At 41.7% G+C, this 21,838-nt stretch overlaps 2 long non-coding RNA genes across 2 annotated transcripts; one reads left to right on the forward strand and one right to left on the reverse strand.

Moving 5' to 3' along the window:
- Window positions 1-711: 711 nt before the first annotated feature.
- On the reverse strand, window positions 712-9,976 carry LOC132378502 (uncharacterized). Its single transcript, XR_009507060.1, has 2 exons — window positions 9,890-9,976; window positions 712-1,092 (listed from the first exon to the last, which is right to left on the reverse strand). It is a non-coding gene; the product is annotated as an uncharacterized LOC132378502 (long non-coding RNA).
- Window positions 9,977-14,583: 4,607 nt separating this feature from the next.
- LOC132378503 (uncharacterized) lies at window positions 14,584-21,192 on the forward strand. Its single transcript, XR_009507061.1, has 3 exons — window positions 14,584-14,662; window positions 17,192-17,311; window positions 20,574-21,192. It is a non-coding gene; the product is annotated as an uncharacterized LOC132378503 (long non-coding RNA).
- The last annotated feature ends 646 nt before the right edge of the window (window positions 21,193-21,838 follow it).

Here is a 21,838-nt window from a genome sequence, read left to right on the forward strand (position 1 = left end):
GCATAAACTAAACAAGAAATAACACAATTAAACAAAGAAAACAAAACACCACAATCAGGAAGTCAAATGTCATACAAAGTGGTCATAAAATTGCTCTGCTGAGGTAGTGTTGAGGGTTACACAGACTGGTTTAAGAACTGAATAGTTGAAGGGAAGTAGCTATTCTGGATCTTGGTGATTTTGGGACTTCAGGATGTTGTTACCTCTTACCCAATGGTAGCTGCAAAAAGATGGGTGTTGTGACTGTGGACAAAGTCATCAGAGAGGCACTGAAGCTAGTGAATAGAGAAGCCTTTATTCAGCAAAATGAACAGCAGGCATCATGTTTGAGACACTCTTGGAAGAAGAGTGCCTGACCCAATACCACATGACATTTTTATATGCTGAAGGTCGAAGGTAACAGCAGGACAATTCTATAGTTATAATGTATCTACAATGCTTCCTTTGAATTACATAAAATTTTCAACACCTCCATCATCACACCCGCACTGCAGACACCTTAAATAAATGTTAAAATCCCACTGACTGGGCCACCTTCATGCATGTGCAGTCAAATGGAGCATTCTTTTGTTTGCAATCAACCCCAAAATGCAGCTCCAGGAAGACCATTGTTCAGAATTTCAATCTACAATCCACATTCAGGTCTGAAGATTAGCTGCTGCTGAAATTAGTAATTGCTATACATCATAACTCCAGAATACACCTGAATAGGCATGGTCTACCAACTGTCCAGAAACTAGAAACCTTAGTGAGACTAAACCAAGAAGCACTTTCCTTTAGGCAGGAGGAATTTAGTAGAGGGGTTCAAACTGAAGAGCCAGGTTTGTTGAAATAAATGATGAGAAATTGCTTCCAGTGACAGAAAGAATGGTGACCGTGAAGATAACTGCATAAAAAAGATTCTTCTTCCTCTTCTTCTTCTATTTCCGGCAGTTTAGACGTATCTAGGCGTATTACTGCCCTCCACAGGATGTACAATTAATTACAGATTTTCAAGAAACTCAAATTCTCAAATATAAACTAGTCGTGCGTAGAAACAGAATAATAAACTTTTCAATCAGATGGTGGTTCTCTTGGTGGCCAAACGAAGATCTAATAGAAAAACAAAATACATTTAAGTCAGACAGCCTCTTGAACAATATTCTTCTTTCAATTTTATATCGATTAAAACTTGGCAAAACATGCTGAACTGTCTCTGGACTACCACAGTCACATAATCCAGTTGGATGTTTTCCTATTATCTTTAAGTAATAGTTTAGCCCACAATGCCCCAACCTAAGTCTTTTTAATTTCATCATATCTCTATGATTTAAAGAGTAACAGTCTGAGACATTGTTAACTAGAGGGTGACTAGAAAAGAAATGCCTTCCCTTTAATTCATTTTTCCAATCCTCTTGCCATTTCTTCCCCATGCCTTTTTTTTATTCTCAATTCTGCTCTGCCTAGGGGTATTCTAATTCCTACTTGCCCACTCTGTAAGGAGGACTTTGCAATGCCATCCACAATTTCATTTCCCTCCACCCCTGCATGCCCAGGTATCCATGTAAATCTGACTTCACAACCCATCTTCCCTACTCTAAACAAAACTAAGAGAATCTCAATAACTATGTCAGGATGAGCTTTTGATTTATTCCCTTTTATAGCCTCTAAGGCAGCAGCAGAATCTGAACAGATGATAACCCTGCATGGTCGAGAGTCTTCTATACGCCATAAGGCCCAGAGGATTGCTAATAATTCTGTTGCAAAGACAGAAACACCATCTGAAACCCGGTGACCAATCTCAGCTCCATGTTGAGACACATACGTCCCAAATCCTGCCTTACTGCTCTCTGGGTCCATGGAGCCATCTGCAAAAATCTTCAGATAAGATCCCCATTCATTATTTAAACGTTCATTTACGATCTGAAATAGATTCTAATTTGTTTCTTTTTTTAACCAGTACCCTGGAATCCAAGATATTCCTGAAATCAAAAGATATTTAAAATGCTGAAGTCAATTATTAGTTTCAAACACTGGCAAAGCGGTTCCCTCAGCTGTCTGTGGAAGTACTTGAGCTTCTGGCTGAGACCTCTGCTGATTGCAGGGTGTCCCTGTATTTGACCCAGGTGAATGCAGGCTTGTACTGTAGGCAGTGATTGGATCCAGCAAGATTCAACATGATAATTATGTTTGAAATTGGCATTTCTTGTGCCAGTGATAAGAATTTCAACATGTTACAACTTAAAATAGGGCAAGACAAAATGTTTTGTTGCCAAACAAGATAACGTTATTTGGTGAAAGAAACATGTCTTCTATTTCAATATAAATATGAAGTAAAGTGGTTTCTTTGAAACCAGGTTTTTTTTGTTATTTAATGCCAGATTATCAAGGCTTCACATTTCACAATATTTAGCAAGAGAGAATAAACATTTTGGGTCTTATTCCTTAGAGTCTAGGAAAATGAGGGTTAGCCTTACTCAAACATCGCAGACAATAAGGGTACTTGACAGGGCAAATGGTGAGATTTTTTTCATTAGTGGGGATGTCCTAAATGAGGAGCTAGAGTAACAAGATAAGGGGTTGGATGTTTAATGGCTCAGTAGGAAACTCATTGGAGGGAAAAAGAAAAATGTAAAACAAAACTGCAAATAATATTCTAAACATAGTCTAACCATTACAATTTATGCAAACGCAACATGATGTCCCAACTCAGATATTCAATACCCCTGTCTATGAAGGGAGGCAAGCTAAATGCTTTATCTTATTACCTTCGTTATCTTATCCATCTGTAAGTATCTTATCCAGATATGAATGCAGCCGAAAGTGCCTCTGTACATCACTGCTTCCCTTTACTGAATATGCCTGCCACTATTCAAAATCTGTCTAATATCTCATGTTCATCCAGATTAAATTCCATTTGCCTCTGCTCCACACAACTTTGATCTATGTCCCTCTGTATCCTTAGGAAACAACTTCACCAATGTTTGTGTCAGCAGTATACTTACATTCTACTGACCAATGACCTATTTATCCAAGTCAGTTAATATATAACACACAGCTATGACAAGCACCAATCCCTCTGGTGAGAATCAGAATCAGAATTAAGTTTAATGTCACTAGCATACATAGTGAAATGTGTTGTTTTGTGGTGGTAGCATCCGTCGGTCTCGAGAGACCATGGATCTGCGCCTGGAGTTTCCAGGGCGCAGGCCTGGGCAGGGTTGTATGGGAGACCGGCAGTTGCCCAAGCTGCAGGCCTTCCCCTCTCCAAGCCACCGATGATGTCCAAGGGAAGGGCACTAGGACCCCTGCAGCTTGGCACCGGTGACGTCGCAGAGCAATGTGTTGCTAAGTGCCTTGCTCAAGGACACAACACGCTGCCTCAGCTGAGGCTCGAACCAGTGAGCTTCAGGTTACTAGTCTGATGCCTTGCCCACTAGGCCACGCGCCAACACTGCTTTGTGCAATGCCTGATAATAAGTACAATGTACTGCTGCCACAAACAACAAATTACAACAAGAAATTCTGCATTTATTAGAAACTTTAATTAAATAAGTAATTCAAAAAAAAAGAAAAGAAATAGTAACATAGTATCGTTGGGTTCTCTGTCCATTCAGAAATCCGATGGCAGAGGTAAAAAAGCTGTTACTAAAACAGTGAGATTATGTCTTCAGGCTCCTGCATCTCCTCCTTGATGGCTGCAATGAGAAGAGGGCACACCACTAGTTCCAGTCGGAAAACATCCCTCCACTACTTCTCTCTGTCTTCTATCACCATACCAATTCTGTGCACAGCTGAAATGGCTGGTTGTTACATTGAGCCTGGTTCAGATTTATTACACTAGTATATGGAAAAATGAGTAGGTAATTTAGCCTCTTGGATCCTACCCACACATTAATTAGAACATAATTGAGCTATTTTTAACCCCATTTATTGCCATGTTTCTGCAAGTGTTCTTTTCTAATGAAAAATGTTCTGTTTCAGGTTTGGAGTTTTCAGTTAACAAAACTTCAAAAACTTTTTGGACGTGAGAGTCCTGACCCCTTCATTTTGCATGAAGAACCAATTTTGTCATCACTGCTAAATGTTCTATTTTTGAGTTTCCATCCTTATTCCAGGCTCCTTCACCAGAAGATATTGTTTCTGTTTTATTACCATGTTCTTCAATCATTTTAAGCATCTTGGTTATTACAACCTTAATCCTTTAGAACATTTAATATTAATTAGGGTTGGAGGTATTGTTATAATGTTGAGTTGATAGAAGGCCTTAGTCCTGGAGATGTTGAGTCCATCCCCTCACATAATTTAGCAAACAAGTCAACGATGGATTGAAGCTCAGCCTCTGAATGTGCACATGTGTGTGCACACAGTTTAGCTACTGAGATTGGGATAACCTTGTTTCTGGAACCATAGCTTGAATGGTTTCCCATTAGTTGTTTTAAATATTTACCACCCTTTGTGTGTAGAATCATTAACAAGCTTCACTGTTGAAAGTCTTTGGTCCAATTCCATTCCTGATAGCTGCTGGTTATAGAGCACATATTCAGGTAGAAAGTAGTTTATTTTTAACTAATCTATTAATTTTTCTTAATATTTTGTGAAGTAAACCCTTCCCCCTTCTTAAATCCATGTACCAGAAAATACAAATCTAGTTGGTATAAATTATACCCGTTTTAATGTCACTTTGGTGAACTTACATTCCTTCTAAGATCAGAATAGTCTTCCAAACGTGTGATGCTCACAGAAATCCAGATGAGATTGAATGGTATGGGCACGAAGTCAAACTGAAGGTCGCCTTTCCACACAGGTAAACACAAAAGATGCCCTAACACTTTGCAAAGAAGAAGAGTTGTCCTGACCTATTTATTTATCAATCACTTCTAACAGATGTCCTGGTCATTAATCCCATTACAGTCATTGGCACCTTAGAGCTCAAACCTGCCCTATGATTTTCCTATTTTACATCTGCCATTACACTTCAAAAATTAGCTGAATAACATTTGGATAATCTTATAGAGCAAACATTGCTAGACTAATGCAGATACTTGCTGCATATATAATGTCAAAAAGGTTCTTCTCGCATGAAAAGTTGACCAAGGTACAGAATAGCTCCCATTGTAGTGAAGCTAAGAACACTCAAGTTATTCTTGGTCACTTCTGTACCAGGAGAGGGGAGAACAAAGGAGCCAAATGACTTTGGTCACAGTTCAAAACCTACAATTATTAAATCTGAGAAGAGGTCAACTTTGAATGGGGAATTCTGCAAAATGTAGACCTTTTCTAACATATGAAAATACTCATGATTTCTATTGTTTGAAATGGATGGTGTTTCACACACACTTCAATTTTATAGTCTATTTACACCCAAAAAATACATCGGTAAATGGAATTTATCCACTCTCCTAAACTATATAATTCCTGAGGCTCCCTATAAAACTTGATCCTTCCTGTTTATACTTGCACTTCACATTTCTCCACTGCCTTCTTTCAGGCATAAAATGTTCTGTTATATTTCAGACAGGTTGTCATTTGCTTTCAGGTATCATGAAGCATTTGGAAATGCATCAAATATTGTTATTAAACATTGTATGTATGTGCACATTTCATAAATCTGTGCACAATGAAAGCTAAAGAATCTGCATTTTAAAAAATGGTGCAGGGGTGTACTTGAATTCTCCTTCATCCAGCTAAATCATGCAATAAAGAGTAAGGGGGAAAATTACCTAGAACATGATGAATATTGTGGGACAGGGCAGAAGAAATGTCCCTTCAGACCCCCTTGAATAGTGGTGAGTGGCACTTTGCAACATGAACAAACCCCTTGGGCTTTATGCAGTCTCTTGTTCTCCTTTAAGACTGATAGACCTGCCTGAATGCCAGGATGACCCGCGGATTATTAAATGTAGTTCTAGCTCAAGGCCGGCTTAGGATGTGCAGCGTTGCAGGGTATTGTAGGTGTGTGCATCTGTGAGTTTGTATCTATGTGCTTGTGCCCATGCACACATGCTTGTGTATGTGTATGTGTAGAATGAGTCCTATTGAGGAATAATGCTCCAACTAGCTTGTTTCATTTCTGTGGTTTAATTAAGTGAGACTGCCAGTTCAGTGCATTCACACGTCATCTGTCTAGCTGGGCTTTCTTGGCTGTCAGTCAGCCACCACCCCACCAGAGCTGTGGAAAATTAGGGGCTATCAGATAATGACTGGAAATTTCACAAAAAGAATGTCTCCGGCCACCTCCCTTAACCTTCACCTCCTCAGGCCTATTGCCACCTCTGCAAATCCGTTTGTGAAATGAACTGTGAAAATGAGGAGCAGGAGAGACAGGGAGGTGAAAATAAGATGGCCTTTTCAATTTCTGTTTCTATTCTAAGACACAGTCTGGATGCTCTGCTTCCATTAGGCTTGTCAGCCTCTACTCTCTATCTGCTCATCTGTCTATCCGTTCCAATTGCTTCGTGCTCTCTGTGAATGCTCTGTCTGTCTTCAATCTGAAGTATTTGCAATAATTACTTACTCACAGCAGGCCTCCAGTGGTTTTTGTAATTAGTCGGCATTTTTTTGAAATGATATGTGATGGGGAGTTTTGAGATATAGAGTTGGTGCTCAAAATAATTTATCACCATAGGTTATCAAGTCAAGGTCACTGTGAATCTCTAACCCATGATGATCCATTGTGCATTTTTTGCACCACAGGAAATAATAACACTGTTTTAAATGACCCGTAGCTTCAGCCAGACAAGAAAACTGCGCCTGGATGTATACAGAAGTACTGTAGTTCGTGGCAAAAGGAAACCATGGCTTCAGAAGCCCAGGAAAATTAACAACTCATATATGTTTGGAAAGCTCCTCTGCCATGGGCAGAAGAAGCCAAAGTTCCGTTTCAAATATATATGTTTTATAATTTCACAGATAATGTTAAATAAAATCTTCAGCTGCCCACTGTTCTGAGTGTTTTCCTGGAGGCTGAGTACGTAGGAGTGAGTATGGGCCAGATTCATAGGATGTTATGGGGTGTTAATGAAATGAGAGGTTTTCCGACAAAGATGCAATTTGCGTTCTCTTGCACCGAGGAGGTCAAGGGATGAGCAAGTCCTATTAAAGGATACAACAGGGCAAATCTGAGAAACTAATTACCTCCCAAAGTTGATAGGGAAAAGGTTTCATAATGGGATGTAACTTTAATTTAAAATTTGGCTGCTCAGAAGCAAAATTTGGAAGCACTCAGGATGGTAAAAATTTGGGACTCTCTGCTCCAAAAACCTGTGAATTCTGGGGCAATTGCAAGTTTCATGTACATTTTGTTAGGTGAAGGACTCAATGAATTTGAAGCAGCCTTGATTAAATGTCATTTCAGGTAGAAATTTGTTACCGCCTGATGGAATGATGCAGAGAATTGAAAGGCTCCTGTTTCTGCATTCTAGTAGACGGCTTCCACACTTATTGCATTGATGACACCTGTTCTCCCTTCAAAGTCCCTTTCTCATTGTGGTTGGTCCTCCTCCTGTAGGTTCTCGTGTTATTTTCAGACAAATTTTTAACTGAGACCCAATCCACTTTTGCTTCAGCTTTCAACAGATCCCATGATCAAGTTCCTCACATTTGAATTCCCCCATCCAGCACTGTCACAAGGCAGACCCTTGACCACTATCACAACGCTGTTTGTGGAGCACACAGTGCACAAATTGGCTGACGCATTTACAACTGTGCCTAGATTTCTAAAGTACTTCATCGGCTATAAAGTCAGTCTAGAGCATCTCAGATATGGTTTTCAAATACTGCTCCTTCTTGCATGAGGTACCAGAGAGAATGGATCTATGTCTAACAAAACTTAATACTTTGAGAAGTGTAAGGGAATATCCTATTCCAGCCATTTAAGCATTTTCACTCATTGTTCCAAACAAAAACTGAATACAGTGTGCAGTCTGCCCACATTCTCCATTGTGAAGTTGAAAACCTTCAAAGACAGAGAGAGGGTTAACAGAAGAGAGACAGCCATCCACTTTGCCTTGCGCAATATAGTTTGAGTTGATTGGATATTTAGATTTCCAAACTGTAGGAGAAATGTTAATAATCAGCTAATTACAATACCAAGGTGAGTGCTCTGCTTAAGTTTCACGCTCCCTTAGACCGGCCATTCAGGCCATTTATTCTTAGAATCCATCTTCTAAGAGAGCGAGTTACAAATGAGCTGGAAGAAGTGATGAGCTCAGGAAGTCAAGGTAATAGCAGCTGAGGTTTGGGGGGGGGGGGGGTCAGAGAAAATGAAGAAAGAGGGAGGGGTGAATAACAGCATATCACTGTGGGTAGACTATACATCTGTGTTTCTCAGATATCTGCACCCGGTTTTACTATGATTCAAACATTTGATTAATCATGGCACTTATTGTATATGCAGTTAAATGCTCCATGGTCTCCCAGATTCTGCTCTTTTCTACCCTTTTAGTGTTATAATTTATGATTCATTGATTTTAAAAATACAAAGCTCATTTTGCCAATGAGCGATAAGCAAAAGAAAATATTGGTGCATGTTTATAATCATTAAAAATACCTTTTGTGGTTACAGACCTTAACAGCTCTGCTCCATACCACCAATTACAAAGATGTTTGTTTCACAGCAACTTACCAAAAAAAATTTAAGAAGTCCTGAAGAAGGGTCTCAGCTTGAAACGTGAACTGCTTATTAATTTCCATAGATGCTGCCTGACCCACTGAATTCCTCCAGCACCTACAAAATCTCTTGTGTTTAAGATGAACTAAGAAAGCCCAGTCCTCGCTAAAAGCTGTGTGCGTATTTATCACAGAATGCCAATGTATAATGTATAACAGCATTAATGATTCTGCATTATGAAAAGATTTAAAAGGTATATGTGAATAATGTTGCCATGTGGGGGAGACTAACAAAAGCTCATAAATATTAGATAGTCATAGTATTTTCAGATCCAAGTGACAATTTAGGAGAAACTGTTTTATTGAGAGAACGCTTAGGTAGTGAACTTGACTATAACAGGGAGCACTTTAAGCAAACAGCACAGATATATTTAAGGGAAAGATAGTCAAGTATATGAGGATAAAATAGGATAATCATATAGGATTAGATAGAAGTGCATAGGAAGAGTTTCCTATGGATAGGAAGAACCAACATAAGACTTCTATGCTGAGTGCTGTGCTTTTGGAGCAATTTCAGTGCAGTGCTGTGTAACCAGAGTATTCAGGGATCTATTTTGTGAAATGTATACATTTCTTTTATCTAAAATTCCTGATGTAAAAGCCTTCAAAGACCTAATATTATCATGTGTGTGAGAAATACTCCGGGCACTAACAGGTTGGCACAGCGAGTGCTACTTTAAATAATTTACAGTGGCATATAGAACCTGTGGTCTCCAGCTCAGACCTAATCAATCTGGATCTGTTATCCTATAATTAAAGGAATCACCTTTTGCCCTATTTCTGATTGATTTTTTTCCCCAAAGACATACACGTACTGACAATTCCCTAAACGATTTCCTCCATGACTGTGTAAAACTGAGTGAGACAGGCCGTGTGTAATATAAAGCAAATGATTCCAGAAGACTGCCAAACTGCCCGTGGCTGAGTGAGGGCCTATGGTTATATGAGGGGTGGGTAGCCAAACACTCTGGGACCAAGAGTACTCAGGATTCTCTTCTGGATCTATTTGGACCTGTTTGACGGGTATTGTTGTGAACAATGTGGATGAAAAAGCATTTAGTTTCCAAAACATTTTTTTTTCCTTCTCACTCTCACATATATGAATATTATAGGAGGGGTTAACGGCTGTTTGGCTGAGTGATGTATTCAACCTCCAGCAACATTTGAAACCAAATTTGGCAACCTATGTAGGGGGATGCTTTTCATAACTGCATTTGGCAAGATTCAATCCTATACTCACATTCCAATTACTGGTTACCAGAAGGAGACAGTCCTGGTGTTCAATCAGAAAAACTGTGCTTTAAATCCATCCCAGTGATAACAAAACCTTTCAGCAATGAGTAAGGAGGTAATTTTTACCAAAATACAATCCATTTCCGATGTACCTAGGGCAGCTGAAAACACATGGAAGCAGAATGGAAAAGAAAACATGACAACATTACTGCAATTAAGCTCCAAATTCCAGTCAGATTTTATCACTCTACCAGAGCCAATGGTGGGGAAAGCTTCATCCCAATCCCTTAGCAACAAGATTCAGCGTATCAGTGCATTCTACTGCTTTCACCAAGTCAGCTGAACTTCAAGTAGGTCAGCCTGCTTTCTAACGTTCCACGGCTGACTGACCCCATCAGTTGCGTCTGTCTGCCTTTCCCCCCGAAGTGACCTCAATTGCCTGGTGACACAATGACGTACTGCTCTGTTAGAGCACAGTCAAACCGCAGCTACATTATTCCACCTCAGGCATCACTTGCTAGACCTTAGTCCCTCTGGAGGGGCCGCATCAATCAGCCTGCTATTCACATGCAGAAGCAGCTCCCGCACAAGAGACTGCCTTCATTAGTGACCAGCTGCTTGAGCTAATATCCAAACAAAATAATGTCTTCTACCTTGTCTGACATTGCATGTCACTCACATCTGCCAGGTTATGCTCATTGACTTAATGGTGAGCTGCAAATTAAAAGCAATTCAGCACATCAACTGCAGTTTGGCATTTATCTTGTAGTGAAAGAGACTCACATTTATACGCTGCCTTTCATGACCCTATGTGGCCCCCAAGCATCCTGCAACCTATGAAGAAAAGCCACTGCTGTGCCTTGGGACTTCTAATAGTCAGTTTGCACACTGCACAGAGTCATATAACACAGAAACAGACCCTTTGGCCCATCTATACCATGCTCTCCATCAAGCACCTATTTACATCAATACTACATGACTCTTATCTTATAGAAACATAGAAAACCTACAGCACCATACAGGCCCTTTGGCCCACAAAGCTGTGCTGAATATGTCCCTACCTTAGAAATTACTAGGGTTACCCATAGCCCATTATTTTTCTAAGCTCCATGTACCTATACAAAAGTCTCGTAAAAGATACTATCGTATCTGCCTCCACCACCATTGCCAGCAGCCCATTCCACGCATTCACCACTCTCTGAGTAAAAAACTTACCCCTGACATCTCCTCTGCACCTTAAAAGGTTCTCCTAAGCACCTTAAACCTATGTCCTCTTGTGGCAGCCATTTCAGCCCTGGGAAAAAGTCTCTGACTAACCATACAATCAATGCCTCTCATCACTTTATACACCTCTATCAGGACACCTCTCATCCTTCATCGCTCCGAAGAACCTGAACTACACTCAACCTATTCTCGTAAGGCATGCTCCCCAATCCAGGCAACATCCTTGTAAATCTCCTCTGCACCCTTTCTTTGGTTTCCACATCCTTCCTGTAGTGAGGTGACCAGAACTGAGCACAGTGCTCTAAGTGGGGTCTGACCAGGGTCCTATAAAGCTGTAACATTACCTCTCGGCTCCTAAATTCAATTCCACGATTGAGGAAGGTCAATACACTGTATGCCTTCCATTTTCCAACCAATTCTCTCCAGATTTTACCACCTACCCACACACTAGGGGGAAACTTACAGCGATCAGTCAATCTACTAACATGATACACTTTTTGAACATAGGAGTAAAGGGGAGCACCTGGAGGAAACCCATTCAGTTACAGAGGGAACATGCAAAGTCCACATAGACAACACCAGAAGTCAGGATTAAAGCCAGGCCTGCGGTGCTGTGAGACAACAACTCTACGAGCCCTGCTATTGTGTCTTGTTGTCTATTGCATGTGGCTCTTTAACAAGCTCAGCACTCTCATAAACACCAGAGAGGTTGTTTCCTCCTTTTGGGTTTGTGGCGTGAACTGGTTATAGAGTCTGTCCATAGGAAAACCTGAACTACACTTCGGAAAACAGAACCACACCACATAGGCCTGCCTTTGTGCCGACGACTCAGAGGTCCTTTTGAGCAAGGCCCACCCACATAGCAGCTCACCAGTTAACACACCCTGAAGTTTAGAAAGTCCCATTGGAAAATGCCAGGGTAGACTTGGTCTGAGTGAAAAGGTGAGAAACAAGGAGACACAGTAGCACAGCTATTGGCGCTTTCTACCCTGCTGCTCCAGAGACCTGGGTTCAATTCCGACCTGGGGTGCTACCTGCGTGGAGTTTGCACCGTTATCCAGTGACTGAGCTGGTTTCCTCCAGGTGACTTGGTTATCTCTCAAAGTCAAAGTAAATTGATTATCAAAATATATATATGTCTCCATATATAACCTCGAGATTCATTTTGTTGTGGGCATACGATCTATCATAGAATAATAACCATTATAGAAACAGCCCCACATTCCAAGAATACGTGGGTTGTTAGTTTATTTGCTTATTGCATATTGTCCTGAGGATGTCAGTGAGTGGCAGAATCTGGGAGCAGTTGATGAGAGCATTTCTTTAGCCAGAGAGTGGCGAATCTCTGGAATTCATCACCACAGGCAGAAATGGAGGTCAAGTCATTAGGTATATTTAATGCAGAAGTTGATAGATTCTTGATTAGTCAGGGTTTCAGGGAGAAGGCAGGCAATTGGGGCTGAGAGGGAAAATGGATCAGTCATGATAAAATGGTGGAGCAGACTTGATGGGCCAAATGTTTTAATTCTGCCCTTCTATCTTATAGAATATGGGGAGAATAACATGAGGTTAATATAAGATTGGTAGTAGATGGACCAAATGGACTTATTTCCCTGCTGTGGTACCCTAAGACAATGCCACTAAAAAAAGCCAATAGGTGAAATTACGACCTAGAATAGAAATGGTTTGAAAGCTCAGCTGTGCACCAAATCTGCTGACAATAGTTACTGCGGCAAGCAAATCTCATTTACACTTTAGATTCTCTAAAGGCAGATATTTCACAATAGTTTAATAGTGCCTCTTTCTTACTTGACCATTTGTTCAGCCATAATGTTTCCTTTCAAAGGCAACTGTATTAGAAACTTAACACTTTTTGCCAAGTTTTCCATCAGGCCCCTCATGTGTGCCACAACAACATCATGCATACATCACTCATTTCACAATAACATCCAATCCAACTTCTTCCCAGGATAAATAACTCATTTCGACAAGTTATAATAGGAGATCAGGTGAAGTCAGTGAAAGCTTGGACAAAGGTAGGATCTTAATGAACATTTTGAGGCCTGCGATTGTTTAGCAGGAGCATTTCAGAGGTTACAACCTTGGTAGCTGAATGTACTGTCGCTGTGGACAGAAGCTCCGTATGTAACGTATGCTCATCCAGTGATTCTGTGACAGGACATGACTACCCGTGGAGCCCCTTATTGTGCAGTCTGCACAGAACAGTGCTGTTACTGAAGTTTATGGCCACCTTTGAATGCATTGAAGTTCCCTGCAGATTACAGTACTCTGTTCCTGGTGTTCTCTCTAGATTTCATTGCTGCCTGACGTTCCCTGTAGATTCCGGTGCTTCTTGTTGCTGCTGGCATTCTGATTCCAGTGCCGCCTGTCTTTTTCTCTCTGCAGCTTCCAGTACTCACAGCAAATATTGATACTCTTTTTGTACCACCGTGCTCCCTGTAGATTCGTGGAGTGTCGTAAAAGCTCCGAGGTAAAGAAACAAAAGCAATCATTTAGTTGTACTGACCTTGAAATTTTCTACTCCAAAGTCAGGTTATAGCACAGACACCTCATCAATCCACAATCAGTGGACAGCACTGTGCCATTTCCATGAATTCTCCGCACCTCCTTCATCATTGATGATGTCTGCCTCTCTCTCGGTGCCACTTTTGCCGTGTTTAATTTCTCAGTGCTTTTGCCATTGCCTGATGCTGCCAGCTGACTGGAGAAGAGCATACCTGCTATTGAATCGGAGCTGTCAGCCCGGCAGATAACGGAAGCAGAGGGTGGAAGAGAAACACAGAATAAGACTCTTACATTTTCACCAGGCAAAGAAGGAATTAAAAACAGAGAAGATGCTTTCACATCCCCGATGGCAAAAGGCACGCACGGCGTTTAGTGATCTTGCCCGGCACCTTGCTGGAGTCCTGAGCGGTATTGCTGTGATTGACGATCACCAGGCATTCTCTGATCCTGCAGCCAGATGACGATGACAATGATCATAAGGTCAACTTTTTTGACTGAAAGAGAGGAAGTTTTCCACAGTGATGCTTGCTCTCTCTCTAGTGGCTAGAAAAAAATTCTTTGTGTTTGCTTCCTTTCTTAATCGGCAAAGTCCCAGTGATAGGGTGGATGCTGTTCCTCAGACATGAGCTTGATGGCAGCAATATTATTTCAAAGGTGACACGCCAGCACTTCCCGCACACAGGCGAGTCTGGGAGCCACTTATTTGTTCACCTGTGGATGGTCTGACCTCACAGTTGCACGACATGATCAGGAAATCATTTTTTTCCACACCCGCTTGGCACCACAAACAAAGTTGCTGCTTCACTGGAGTCCAGATGTTTAAACAAGGTCACAGAAGCAGACTGTGAGAGTGACAATGGGAGCTGCTCACAGTAACGTAGCGACTATTGTGGTGCTATTACAGCTCGGGGTGTCAGAGTTCAGAGTTCAATCCCGGCGTCCTCTGTAGGGAGTCCGTACATACTTCGTGCGGAATGTGGGTGTTTTTGCCGGGAGATTCCAGTTTCCATATACCGGTTAATTGATCACTGTAAGTTGTTCCATGACTAGGTTAGAGTTAATCAGGGTTTGTCAGAGGTTGCTGGGGGGCACGGCTTGAAGGGCAGGAGAGGCCTATTCTGTGTTGTATCGATAAGTAAATAAATAAACGATTTTTACGTCTCCCTGTGTTAAACCTCAGACATTGAGCAAGTGCTGTGATATTACTCAGCTCATCCCTGCTTTGATCGGAAGGTTGGTGTGAACAATCAGAGGCAGAAACCCTGACACTGAGCCAAGCCTGTCTGTGCCTACACTACACCGACTGCCGAGGACACACAAGCTAAGTGGGTCCCACAGACAATTTCAGTGAAGTGAGTGGAGCTTTCCGTCCTGCTGCTTAATATAGATTTGTGAATTAACTGCTTGCAAGCCAAGCGCTCTCGGCAGCTTGCACGTACTTCACACAGCTCAGCAGTTCCTTCTCAGATCGTCAGGGAATCCACAGCGAAATCCACAGGCTTTTTCTCCCTCTTCCTGAGATTTTCTTCCCCCTCCCCACAGGGACGCTGATCACAGTATGTTACATTTTAAGCATGAGCACATTTCCTGCCATTCCAAGGACCATGGTGGAGCTTTCTTAACTGATTTGCTAATTTAAGAGAAATATATCACAAGCAACCTAGCCTTTTAATTTTAACCCAAAATCAGGCTTCAAGTGAGTCTCAGTTTTACATCTATAAACAGTCCACTGTTGAAGATGACAACAGCGATAATGGAGTTTGCTATTCTGACAGAGTCTCAAGACTGAAATATTAACTCCTTTTTCAGAATCAGAATCAGGTTTATTTTCACTGACATTTGTCATGAAGTGTGTTTGTTTGTGGAGTAGTACAGTGCAAGACATGAGAAGTTAATATAAGTTACAATAATAAACAAATACAGTAAATAAACAGAGCAAAAGAAGAAAAGCAACATTGTGGTAAGGAACTAGTCCTCACTCAGCTTTGGCTGCTCCCGCTTCCTCCAAACCCATGGGCACCCACAAGGGCCCAAGTTATTCCTGTCTTTTCCTTGAATAGACAGAACAGTCTGTCTCAAGCCTTCCCTCATAACGCTCCCCAACTCTTTCTGCGTTACAGTGACATCGACATTGGTGCTGCTTTATGCATCCATGCTGAGCTCGTCAATTTCATCAACTTCACCTCCAACTTCCACCCTGCCCTTAAATTCACCAGGTCCATTTCTGACACCTCTCTTCCCTTTCTTGATCTCTTTGTCTCAATCTCTGGCAATGAACTGTCTACCTTCATCTTTTTTGAACCTAACAATTCCCATGGCTGATATGTCCCATTCCCATTCTGATATGTCTGTCCATGGTCTCCTCTACTGTAAAGATGAAGCCACACTCAGGCTGGAGGAACAACACCTTATATACCGGCTGGGTAGCCTCCAACCTGATGGCATGAACATTGACTTCTCTAACTTCTGTTAATGCCCCTCCTCCCTTTCTTACCCCATCCCTGACATATTTTGTTGTTTTCTTTTTTTTCTCTCTCTCTGCCCATCACCCTGCCTGTTCCCCATCTCACTCTGGTGCTCCCCTCCCCTTTCTTTCTCCCAACCTCCCGTCCCATGATCCTTTGCCTTCTCCAGCTCTGTATCACTTTCGCCAATCACCTTTCCAGCTCTCAGCTTCATCCCACCCCCTCCGGTCTTCTCCTATCATTTCACATTTCCCCCTCCCCCCACTACTTTCAAATCCCTTAGTATCTTTCCTTTCCGTTAGTCCTGACGAAGGGTCTCGGCCCAAAACATCGACAGTGCTTCTCCCTATAGTTGCTGCCTGGCCTGCTGCGTTCCACCAGCATTTTGAGTGTGTTGTTTGAATTCCCATGGCTATTTTGACAATACATTTTCCCACCTCGTCTTTCCCTTTTTTCAGTTTCTTTGTCTCCACCACATCTGCTCCCAGGATGAGGCTATCCTTTCCAGGACATCAGAGATATCCCCTTCTTCAAAGAACGGGATTTCCCTTCCTCCAACATTGATGCTGCCCTCACCCTCATCTCCTCCATTCCCTGGACATCCGAGCTCTCCCCATCTTCCAGCTGATTCAACACTGATAGAGCTCATTTTGTCCTCACCTATATTACCAGCCCATGAGCCACCGCAGTGAACACATCCTTCTATACAGTTTCTGCCATCTTCAATGGGATCCTACAACTAAACACGTCTTTACTTACCCCCTCTGTCACCAATCTTAAGTTTCAGCACGGATTGCTCCCTCTGTGATTCCCTTGTCCATTCACCCCTCCCCACTAAACTCCCAAAATAAAATGCTACACCTGCCCATTCGCCTCCTCCCTTAGGGCCCTAAACAGTCCTTCCAGGAGAGGCAACACTTCACCTGCAAATCTGCTGGGGTCGTTTAAAGTATCCAGTGCACCCAATGCGGCCTCCCGCTACACCAACTTAAATTGGAGGACTGCTTTGTTGAGCACTTCAGCACCATCTGCCAAAAGTAGAATTTTCTTCTGGCAAACCATTTTTAATTCCTATCCCCATTCCTTTCTAACAGGTTGGTCCATGACATATCTTTTGCCATGATGAGGCCACTCTCAGAGAGAAGGAGCAACACCTCATATTTCCATCTAGGTAGCCTCCAACCTGATTGCCTGAACATCGGTTTCTCCTTCCGGTAATTTTTTTTCCCTCCTCCTTCCTTTTTCACCACTTTGACCTCTTATCTCTTCTTCTTACCCGCCCATCACCTCCCTTCCTTCCCTTTCTCCCATGGTCCTCTCTCTGATCCTATCAGATTCTCTCTTCTCCACCCACCTGGCTTCAGCTATCATCTAGTTAACCTCCTTCTCCACCATCCACCTTTTTATTCCAGCACCTTCCTCCTTTTTTTCCCAATCCTGAAGAAGGGTCTCGGCCCAAAATATTGACTGCTTATTCATTTCCATCGATGCTGCCTGACCTGCTGAGTTCCGCCAGCATTTTTTGTGTGTGTTGCTCTGGATTTCCGGCATCTGCAGAATCTCTTGTGTTAGTGAGATAGCCTTCAAGGGTTCATGGACCATTTAGAAATCAGGTGGCAACATGGAAGAAGCTGTTTTTAAAGTCTTCAGGCTCCTGTTCATCCTCCCCAATGACAGCCATGAGAAGACAGCATGTCCTGGGCTGACAGGATTTTTTATTGTAGAAATTCACTGGACTCCTTCGTGACAGGAAGCATGACCCGACTGATGGACTTAACACAAGAGAATTCAGTAAGGTAGATTTGGAGATAATGTTTCCATTTGTGTTGTAAACACTATTAAAGTCAGTGAGTATTTCAATAAAATCTTTCTCTGAATAACTGTAATAATGTAGAACACATGAAAAAGAAATGAACAGGAGTGAGTGATAGGTTTGGATAAAGATGGGTAGGATGCTTATTTGCACCATTAAGGAAATGTGAGCCTAATTCTGTCCTATATATTGAGATGTAATTTGATATCATTTCAGTCCATCATTTGTGCTTCAGTTGGAAACAGTCTCATTTCCAAGACAGAAGGGTAAAAACCATTTAAACCTGTGCTGCAAAGAAGGAGTACTGCACAATCAGGATAAGAGGTCAAGTTAAGCCTTATTAAGGTGACAACAACCTTAGTAAGTGTACCAGTGAATTTTGTAAATGCCATATATTGTTGCTGGAGTCAACTATCGTTGGAGGGAGTGGATAATTAAATGCAAGCAGATCAAATTCTATCATGAAAATGCCTATTACATAGTACTCCTAAAATCCAGAAATAACCAATATTGTGAAACATTTTGGACAAGTTGCTGTTTACAAGAAGATATCACTGATTCAGACACATGTGATTTGCTGACTTGTTTTCTTCTGTGGTCTACATACTAGCTCCAGTAAATGCTCTACCACAGGGTCAGTTGTTTAGTAAACGTTTTGTATTATCGGAAAAAAAAACACCATAAAGAAACCAGCTTAATGTTGCTTGTAAGAAAACAGAGAATAACCATGTACAATTGATGAGAAATGTCCAGTGAGGATTCATATTCCTCATTACATTTACCCCGTGCCAGAACAGCTGGCAGGCAGTCGCTGGAGGAAACTGAAGGAGGGTGTGCACTGTTCACACTCTTCTGGATGGGAAGGGTTTGCCTTCCATATTTGGAAAGAGATACTGTTGAAATTTCCAATTTGCATTTCAACACATCAAGAATAAATCAGTTTTGGAGAAATGCATCAAAATAGTGTGTGCACTGGTAGAGGAAGAGATATCGTATGTGTCAGCCTGGTCGACTTGACTGTATTCAACATCTTGGTCAGAACTTTATAGTTTGACCTACTCCTATACACGACACACAGTGCAAATATACACTGTAATTTAGTACTAAAGGAGTGGTTAAAATTCTAAATTTGCATGGATGTTAAACCAAAGCCTCAACTTCCTGCTCAAATGGCCATGAAGATCTCGATGACACCATCTGGAAAAGAATAAAGCAGTTTCTGGTCTCCAGGACAACATCCCTCCATCAGCCATTATGACATCACGTTGCCCATTCTATCTGTAGGAAATGGTTTTCATGTCACATTGATCCTTCAGTAAAATAAATCTCTGCCATTAATGTGTTCTTGAACGTCCTGGAGGTGTGGCCAAGTTTTATATAACTGCAAATTCCTTATACTGATTAAAAAAAATTGATAAGTGATTCTAGAAGGCCATGCTTCAGACAGGTTTACATTAATGGAATAGAGCAGAAGATGCCAGTCAGATTTCATGAAGAGTTTAATGCACAATTCTGGGCACAATGGTGACAGATGTAGTGATCAAAAGATTAGTAAACATGCAAAGATGATGTGAAATCAACATTGGAAGTATAAACCTTCCTCGCAGCTGACAAGGATGATCATGTCCAGAGTTTTTGTGTACATTTTCCTCTGCCGCTATCAAGACCTGTTTCTAGTATTTTCTCTTTTATTTTTGTTTTGGATGTCCAGCAGCTTCTGTTTTATCATTTCTTTATCAGCGGGTGGTGAAAACTGCCCAGCGGATTATAGGGATCCAAATTGCCCACCATTGAGAACATTTACCATAAACGCTGCCTGGGCAGGGCAAAAATCATTATCAAGGATGCATCTCACCCTAACTATGGGCTTTTTACTCTCCTCCCAACCAGTAGTCACTTCAGGAGCCTCTGTTCCCACACCAGCAGGCACAGGAAGAGCTTCTTCCCTGAGGCTATGACCCTGCTGAACCTCACATCACAGCGCTAAACAGTATTGCACCCATATTGTACTGTCTCAGTAGCACTTATTATTCACAGTTATTTTGTAAATAGCACTATTCTTTTGTATTTCTGGATAGATGCCAATTGCATTTCATTGGCACTTGGCACAATGACAATAAAGTTGAATCTAATCTAATCTTTTGTGGAGGAATTGTGCCAGGTTTGTTCCAGCATGGATATTATGGTGGCTATGGGATGCCTGATTTTCTTTGAAGCTTGTTGCCCGGAAGTAGCCATCTCCTGGAGAACTGCCTTCCTGGGCCGCATTTGAGTAGTCAATTAGACCTCACTGGCTCACTCCATCACACACCTCTTCATTTCTTCAGCTCCTACATCAGCTCTTATTCCTGTCACTTTCACCGAATCACCCTTCATCTTGCTTCTGCCTCCCCTACCACAACCCTCAGTACTGCCACTCCTGCCCTATGTTCTCCCTCATGCCCCAGACTCACCAACTTCCATTGTTTCCTCTGATTCTCCTGAAAGCCTCCAACACACTCTGCTGTCGCAGCTCTCACCATTGTCCCAAGTCTCACCACAACCCCCAAAATCTCACCAGCTCTCACCACTGCCACCAGACCTCTCTGGTAACTCCCACCTCCCCCTGCCCCCACCACTCCCCTCTGCATCTAACTGCTGCACTGATTCTTCTTGCATTGCAGAAAGAAGGAAATGGGGCAAGGAGGAAGACAGAAGGATAAAAAGGGGAAGGGAGCGAGAGTGGAAGAGGAAAGTGAAGCAGGAGAGGAGGGGAGAGACTTGCTCTCCAGCCTGTGGACACAACACTGCTTCCCACCTTTCCATCCTATCCTCTGTTCCCCTTCCATTCTCTCTCTCCCTCCTCCTTCTCATTCTTTCTCACCCCTCTTTAGTTCTACTTTAATACCATCGTCTGTCTCCATTGCTCCTTCAAGCTCTCTCACTTTCTTTCATACCAGTCTGTCACCCTACCCAATTTTCCTCTTCCTATTCTCTCACCCCACACACTCCCTCTCTCCTTTGCCTACTCCCTCCCTGCTCATACTGAAGCCATTTACTTACGCATTGTTCAAAATTCTGATGTTCAATTATCGCCCATTATTGTTGGATCATGTGATTAAAACCACATTTTTCAGCCACAATTAATTAAGATAATTCTTTTAATCACTCAACATCCTAATTGTAATGCAATAATGTTAAAAATGGTGATAATGTTGTGCTACATTATGTTCAAGATATAATGTAAAATATGCTAATTTGCAGACAGCAGATGATGAAACTTCACAGTGTGAATTTCAATTAATAAACTGGCTAAAATTCCAATTACTTTCCTTCATATTAATTGTTCTACTTGAAGCAGATTTTTCCTAACATTTAGAAACGTTCTGTTATGGATTGAAAGCTCCTATAAATTTTGCTCACAAAATCTGGCTTCGAGCAAGCTAAGGTAGGGAAATCTACAATGATGGGGCTAGATAAAAGAAAACATGAGGTGAAAAGCAGCAGGGTTTTTATTTACACCAAGGTCATGATCTGGGAATTTCAAAGTAGATGTGTAATACACATGAATATTAACATGAGACTGCATCCAAAACATCAATTGTTTATTAACTTCCATAGATGCTGCCTGACCCATTGAGTTCCTCCAGCATTTTGTGTCCGTTTCAATGGTAAAAACCTCTTTCGTGACGAAACGAGCAAGCAGTTGTATTATGGACACTAACCTCCCCAGCATTCAGGACATTTCGAAGAAATGGCACATTAAAAAGGTGGCATCCATCATTTAGGACCCAGGACATGCCCTCTTCTCATTGCTACTATGAGGGAGGAGGTACAGGAGCCTGATGTCACACACTCACTGATTCAGAAACAGCTTATTTCACTCTGCCATCAGTTTTCTGAATAGACGTTGAACCCATGAACACTACCTCTCTACCTTGTGGACTAC

Source organism: Hypanus sabinus, chromosome 20 (genome assembly GCF_030144855.1).
Source record: "Hypanus sabinus isolate sHypSab1 chromosome 20, sHypSab1.hap1, whole genome shotgun sequence".
Taxonomy (NCBI): Eukaryota; Metazoa; Chordata; class Chondrichthyes; order Myliobatiformes; family Dasyatidae; genus Hypanus; species Hypanus sabinus.